The sequence below is a fragment of the Ascaphus truei genome, chromosome 6, assembly GCF_040206685.1.
Source record: "Ascaphus truei isolate aAscTru1 chromosome 6, aAscTru1.hap1, whole genome shotgun sequence".
NCBI classification, from domain to species: Eukaryota; Metazoa; Chordata; class Amphibia; order Anura; family Ascaphidae; genus Ascaphus; species Ascaphus truei.
Window position 1 is genome coordinate 81,128,933 of NC_134488.1, and position 8,295 is coordinate 81,137,227.

At 44.5% G+C, this 8,295-nt stretch overlaps 1 pseudogene; it reads left to right on the top strand.

The window, feature by feature from the left end:
- Positions 1 to 4,774: 4,774 nt before the first annotated feature.
- Positions 4,775 to 4,931, top strand: LOC142498218 (U2 spliceosomal RNA; annotated as a pseudogene).
- Positions 4,932 to 8,295: the final 3,364 nt, after the last annotated feature.

Below are 8,295 nucleotides of genomic sequence, written 5' to 3' on the forward strand. Positions count from 1 at the left end.
ATATAATCACACTATACATTTAGCTTTTTCATAAGTCACACATTTAGTTTAAATCAGTATTTTTATATTATCGTTATTATTTAGATAGCATAAATAATTATTTATTATTAACTAAAGATAATTAGCATTCACATTTAATTCATAAAGGTCATACATCACTATAAATTTTCAAAACACTTCACTTATTCACATCACACATATATAGATTTATATTAATATAACTTTATTATTAAACACATCACAATACATTACATGTCATATAGATAAATACATCCAGCAACAGCGAAGCAAGTTGTGTTTTTCTTCTGTCCTTGCTTCTAATCCATCAATTGCTCCTCTGGCTCCTCCTTGGAATCATTCAACCAGGTAATCACACTGTCATTTGGTATATATACAGTAATATGTGTATTTGGTGGGTTGTTGAGTCATTATCTATTTATAGACAGATAAGGTTCATATATGGGGGACGCGACCATTAAAATTGGTTGTTCTTTTATATAAATAATACATTGGTGTAACACTAACCTAGATAGAATTGTATATTATATATTGTTTTTCTCCAGTTCTTGATAATTTATATACCCTAACACGTCAGAGACAAATTGTTAAATATAACACACCTATTGGTGCAATTTATATATATCGTAGTAATTTAGGTATTAACATATATTTCATCCTCTTCTCCCTTCCCAATTCCTCTCTAATCATAGCATTCATTCATGAATGTTTTTCTTATTAAATGTTTTTTCTATTAAATATCCCCATTGTTTATTCATATGATAAATTAAACATCAAAAGAGTTCAATTGTAAATTGTTAAATACAATTGCTGATTGAAGAGACATGTTGGGTATATCTTCTCTAATTTAATAGGATTATATTCACCCATACCTATCCCATTTCAACCTCACTCTCTGGACAAGTCAGCCGGGTCCTCATAATGTTATTTGAATTGTACTAGCATTATTCAATTTTGGAATTATGTGTTTAACTAATTAATCAATTAATGCAAATGCTTCCCTATAAATATTGTGAAGGGGTGTTTAGTGGGTGCCCCGGATGAAGTCATCATCGATGATGAAACACGTAGGGCGTGGTCTGATTGTGGCCATCATTTGCCCATGAACATTGCTGCTACTGGACGTGAGACGTAAGGCTCCTGTGTCTTTCACGAACCTGCTACCGGCACAAAAGATCTACAGCTCTGGCTCCCGGAGGGACTCCTTTTGCCGTGCACCTATTCAGGAGGCAATCTACATCCGGCTACACGAAGGAGGGTCACGGGAGAACGCTGCTGCCTCGAGCCAAACTGAGAGGACCGTGGTGCTGGCACATGAGAGCCAATCTCATGAATGCTTATATTTGCAGTACTCTTGTGAGTGGGCATTTGTTTGATTTTATGTTCCTATAATACATTTTTTATTACGTTAATGCATTAGGTGTGCGCTTGTTTTTTCTTTCTTTTTTCACAGATTTGGTCAGGGATTGGTGATCCCTTACAAACGGGCTGCAATCACCTGGAAGCAATTGACATTGGAACATGACTTTGTTTTTTCAAAGGTTTACTAAAAGTTTTTTAAATTTTTATTTAAATTTTTCTGATGTTTTCATTTTTTCATATTTTCTTTTTTATTAAATGGTTTAGTTTTTTATATTTTTAATTTTAATGTAATTTACTTGTTTCCCTTTTGAGATTACAAGTCTATATCATTGGTTAGTAACGCATATCACACAACCCCACTAGGCATAGTCAATTTTAGTCTATTAGTTCTGCACTATCACCAGCTTTAATTCAGGGTTAATTATAGGCGCTACTTCATTGTTTTTGTTTTTTGTTACATATATATATATATATATGGAACAAAGGTAGTAGCGCCAGAGTATAACTAATAATAAACCTTAATAGTGACTAAAGTGATATATGAAGCTAAATTGTGTGAATATACTACGTGTAACTAAATCTAAATTGTATATCAACATTGACAAAAATGCATATCACAATAAACTTAGCAGAATATCAATGTGTAAGTGCAACAGTGTAAAAACAAAAGTAAAGAGTCCAACCAGTCCTTGAAATGAGACCATGAATATAATAGATAATTTATGCTGATATGTGTGTCTCCGACTGTTCTCACATTGAATGGACCACATCCAAGGGTATCTAGAAACGAGAAAAAAGAGAGAGGCACGCCCCATAGCATAAAACTGTGTATTTAATATTAAAAGGGAAGGGAAGGATGGGGGGGGGGAAAGAAACGCACTCACAAGAGTAAAATGTCAATAAAGCAATTTGTGATAAAATCACCACCATCCGGTCTCTGTGCTGCAAAGGTCCGCAAGTATGAGCTCCCTCAGGACTGCGTGAAGAAGTCGTAGCTCACCGGAGGCCAGAGGTGTAGTTTGCCGACTGGAAATCAATCCATGAAATCCCAGAAATCGCCTCTCCACCTTGAATGGCCGCAGTATGAATCTCGCGCTTGGTGCGGCCTCGTGCGCAGCGTCGTGATGATGTAATTGCGCAGAGTCCCTGATGCGTTTTGTCACCAGAGGGCGACTTTCTCAAAGGACTAATGAGAAAGTCGCGCTCTGGTGACGAAACGCGTCAGGGACTCTGATTGCGCAATTGCGTCATCACGACGCTGCGCACGCGCACGAGGCCGCACCAAGCGCGAGATTCATTCTGCGGCCATTCAAGGTGGAGAGGCGATTTCTGGGATCTCATGGACTGATTTCCAGTCGGCAAACTACACATCTGGCCCACGGTGAGCTACGAATTCTTCACGCAGCCCTGAGGGAGCTCATACTTGCGGACCTTTGCAGCACAGAGACCGGATGGTGGTGATTTTATCACAAATTGCTTTATTGACTTTTTACTCTTGTGAGTGCGTTTCTTTCCCCCCCCCCCCTTCCCTTCCCATTTAATATTAAATACACAGTTTTATGCTATGGGGTGTGTGCTCTCTCTTTTTTCTCGTATATATATATATATATATATATATATATATATATATATATATATATATATATATATATATATATATATATATATGTTGCCTTCGGTGTTCTTGTATATTGTGTTGCTATTGGCCATTAGCCCGATTAGCCACCTTTGCCAAGCAGGGATAATGGCCAGTACTGTAGAGGGTGGGATAGGTTTGTTGGGGGGTTGGGTGTAGGGGGTAGGTATGAAGGTAGATGCCCCAGGTAGGGAGGATAGTCTACCTGTGGGGATTATGGGGCTGGGGTGTTTAACTCCTTGTATGCCATAGCTGTTGTATCGGTATGACATACAATGGGGCGTAGGGTAGTTAGGATATTTCTATTAACCCATTGTTTGCCTTAGTGAACAGGAAGGCATGCCTGTTGCTTCCAAGGAGTTAAAACACATGTCTTGGCTATACAAAAATTGACACGTCCAAGGTGTTCACTTTGATTTCCTATATTACTTAAGCAATATAGAGTAGAAGCCAAAGTGACCCTCTTCAGAACCATGGAAAAGGCCAAAACTCTTTCTGCTACCTGGCATTAGCTACAGTTGATGACCTAAAATACCATAGTGTTCGGTCCCGCGTTAACTTTAATGCAACTGTACATATGAAAAAACACAGAGGGTATATACTGCTCACTAAGTGAAGATAAAGTGGGTTGAGAAGTAGTTTGCGCTCTAAATGCCTAGATTGGTGCATCAGATGGGCTGACTGTAATACTATTACCAAAATTAGAGAGAGGGAGGTGTTACCAACGCCCTCTCTAGCTAGAAGCCCACTAAGATGCACTCCTGGGCTATTAAAACATAACATTTATTATAATGATTAAAAAATTACACACATATAATAGACATGAATCGTGAAAAAATAATAATATAACCTAAAGTGAATTAAAATAAGTAGGAGTAGGTCTGGTACTAGTGACGCTGACTATCAGGTGTATAGCCCTAGTGTTGAATAATATAGTCTTAGACAACTCCTAGAATTAAATTGGCAATCAATCCATCTGTAGAACCTAACTATATGTAGGGCAACTAATCCTAATGGGTGTAACTACTTAAATTGGTGTAGATGTGCTCCTTGTGTAATAAGATGTTGACCCTCACACAGCATACCTAAAAACCAACCAAAGATTGCAATGTATGAAGCAGACCGCAGACATAAATGGTAACGTGATAGTCACATGGTAAAGGCTAAGCTAAATATAAACGCCATGCTAACCATGACACAGCTCCAACATCACTGCTTAATTTTACTCCTAACACCTAAATGATGATAGTCTACAGTGATGCTGGTCAGCTTTGTGCCATCTTTGGTTGGTGGTAAGTGGATTAATCCTGTGTGGGTCAACAACAGCACACCTAGACCAATAAAAATGCATATAATTTGCAAGATAGGATGAAGAGACAGTATCAATTCTTGAATAACAATTTTTTTTTTAAGTTTATTGGTAATCACCTTTTCTCTAATCTGCATTAATAGGGCACACAGCCTGTCATGAAAACTGCTAGTGTAGCCCGAAGGAAATTAGCTGCTACTATGATCATAGGAATTGTGCACAACTATGTATATAACAATATATGAGTAGCAGACAAGCGTATACTGCAATCTCATATATACACACAGTAATGTATCACAGGGGAAAAACACTCCCTCATTGTCCAACTGCTAATATAGCCAGAATAAAAGTTGACTGCTAATGCAATCACAAAATTTGTACACGTCTGTATATTATTCTAACAGTAAGCTTAACATTGTCTAAGCCAGCAGGCATAATATGCATCCCACATCGCTTCTCGGCCTTTTGGCTAAGATCAAGTGTAGGGTCTGTCCTGTGAAGGATGGCCCTAGTTGCATCACTTGGTCCTCTGGTCATGGCCTGAGAGGGCGGATGCAAAGTAGCCCGGGCATTTTTAATCTTGCACCCCAGGCTTGGAACACCTGTGGAGCATCACTTGCTGCACTGTGGATGGCTGTTTGGGCGGCGGCCTCCACTTACGAGCACTTGATCAGCACAGATAATTTTGCACCGTCCCCTATTTTTCCCGCACTTGGCCCCCCTTATTGCCTTCCACTGAGGGGACAAGCCAACTATTTTTTTCACCCGCCTGGCCTTGCAAAGGGCCGGGCGTGCACTCGTGCACACTTTTTTGTGTCGTCTGTCAGAGCACTTCCTGCACTGCATCACACAGCTCACAGGAACACTTGCACTATGAACTTTTTTTGTTTGTTGGTGTTGGGTTATAGTCACCCTTCTTTCTTCGGAGAGCGAGAAGACTAAGTGCTGGTCGGTGGTCACCCCTCCCTCGGGAAAAGACTACATTGGTTAGTAGGCGTAAGCTGAAAACCCTAAAGACTTGGACCCTCCTGCGGCGCCTGCTGCACTAGGAGGGAACGAGAAGAACGTCAGACTCTTCGGAGGAAGACGTCATGGAACCGGACTAGCCTACTCTCCGGAGAAGACTGTCACATGTGGAGCGCACCTGGTCTCACTTGACCACGAGCACGGTTTTTGAGGTGGAATCACTTTTTCACCACCCAGGCTACAAAAAAAAAAAAGCTGTCTGTGGGTGGGTTTTTTGGCTATGCACCTTAACCCTGGCAGTGCTCAAAGCTGTGACCATGCAGCAAGTTTAAGCCATGGGAACCATGGTAAAAATGGTTTTTGAAGCAAAAAGTTTCACTGTGTACTCATTTGCATGTCATTTCCCAGAATCCCTTGCTGCAGTGGAAGTGCTGTGTGCTGGGTGATAATGGTGAAAGGCGGGGTTGCAGACCTGCATAAGACATGCAGATGAGCATACAGTTGTATTTACATTTATATATATATATATATATATATATATATATATATATATATATATATATGTAGCCAGGTCATCTTTTTCCCCCTGCGACCCCCCCGGGCGCCTCCGTGGCCACGGACGCTGTCGGGTACTGCCAGCGGCAAGAGGCAGACCCGACGGCCATTCCGGAGGGTGGGGGCCAAGCAGGGAGCAGCGCGGCTTCTCCTGCCTGCGGCCGGTTGCCAGGGACGCGATCGGGCCGTTGCTAAGGCCGCGATCGCGTCTCTAAGGTCCCGGCGGCCGCAGAGCAGGGCGCCGCCATTGAGCCTCAAGTCGCGCATGCGCAGTGATCGCGCGAGGGCAGGAGAGCCCCAGATAGGTCGCGCATGCGCAGATAGGGGTAGGGAGCTAAGGCAGCTATTAGGAGGTCGCGCGAGAGTAGGGAAGCATAGGGAGAGATTGCGGCGGCCATTGGGAGCTAGTGTAGGCAGAGGGGAGGAGCGCACGCGGCCCCAATGTTATTGTAAGGGCCTCGGGACTACAATTCCCATGAGGCATAGCGAGGCAGGCACCAGGTGCCTGATAGGAGCCAATAGGGCTGCAGGACTGCCCTGGAGGGAGATAGATACATTTGGCGGGCTGGAGCTGCGTGTGAGTCAGGAAGAAGCAGGGCAAGGAGACAGACAGAGGAAGGAGGTAGGGTGCAGGAGCCGGAGACTCCCTGCCCTAAGGCCCTAGTTAACCCTGTATTACCCCAGGTTAGGGAGTGTTGCCAGGGATAGTCCTAGAGAGGTTCCCTGTCACTCATGGTAGTCAGAGCTGGGGGATAGCAAGGGATAAGGGGTTTGAGGTTAGTCTGCAGAGCGTTGCGGCAGGCGTTTAGGTGAGTTAGTGGCACAAGACAGCTGGGGGGTTCATAGCGGTAACCAGTCCGGGGAGCCATAGCCCAGGGTCCGTGTTGCGAGTGGCGAGGCCACTGGGGGGGTTTCATAGCGGTAACCAATCCGGGGAGCCATAGCCCAGGGCGGCATTGCGCGTAGTACGAGGCAACTGGGGGGGGTTCATAGCGGTAACCAGTCCGGGGATCCATGGCCCAGGGCCCGTATTATGAGTAGGGTGGGTACAAGACCTACCTATATAGGATAGGCAACCCCGAAGGCCCTAGGAGATTGACCCTTAAGCCACCATAGGTTGCTGTATTTATAGGGACGGCCTATAGTGCAGAACGTGTCCCTTATGTAGGTAGGGACACAGAGAAATATCGTTGTTCCCGGGAAGCGGTGGGACCCTCGTTGGGGTCCCCGGCGGAAGTACCTGAATAAGGATCAGACGGACGTCTGACCCTTTGAGAAGTGTGTTGCGGGCCCGAGCATCGGAGTGCTCGGAAGGTATTTCTACACATGTGCACCAACAGGCCTAATAGATAACTTAGTGACTGCGCAGTCACCCACGACCTCCGTAGGAGTACGGGACATGTGGGTGGGGGATTACAGGACACTGGGTGGGAACGTCAGACATTGGGCCTGAGATGCATAAGGTTATGTAATGTGTTATATGTTCATAGTAAAGCCCTTAGTATATATATAATCACTGTGTGTGTATTTTCTTATTGGGTTCCTATGTAGGGTCATTCTACATTTCCATAGAATCCTACATAGGTGGAGGCGCTGAACCAAGAAGATCCGTTCCAGAGGATTCACCCCAGGCTCTCATTAGCGGAGGCTCAGACCTCCTGTGAGCCTGCAGGTATACGCACCACACCGGTAACACTACATGTTCTACTCACCCACACTATATATGAGATTGGGTGGGGTGGAATATCCGTTACATTTGGAGGCGCTGCTGAGATGAGACCTGGGGTGCCCTGTTTTCATTTTTTCAAATTGTCCCATTCATATTTTTCATCATGGCGGTGCCATCACCGCAAGACGTCGATGACTGGGCCTTAGCGCGGCAATTATCCCCAAGGCGCGTGTTTGTAGTGGCCGGAGTATCCCATGATACGGAATTGTCCACTATGCGCGCCCAAGTAAGAACTTGTCCGGAATTGGCCACTGCCCGGGTGACAGACTTAAGGCTGGATACTGACGGCCGGGGGATTACCTATCTCCTGTTCACCACGCATGACATATGCCTAGAGACTGTTCCCCATGTATTAACACTCCCCGAGTCTTCCGCAGGGGACTGTCTCATGATCTATGCAAAAAGCTGCAGTGTAGTTGACAGGACTGTACTTAAAATGGAGGCTCCTGCAGCAGGGGAGGCTAACAGTGAGTCCCACCTAAAATGGCGGCTCCCGCCAACTCAAGATGACACACGTGCTTCTGACTGCCAGGCTGCTCAGAAAAAGGTTACAGAAAACCATCCGGGACTGGCGGGAAAACCAGAGCCCCGCCCCCGTAATGTGAGTGACTCAGTGCAGAGCCAGAGTCACTCAGTGATAGAGCACACCCCTCCTTTAAATTCCACCAGGGGGAGTGAGCACAGTGAACAGCCATTAGACCCTTCTGTTCACCAGGAGGA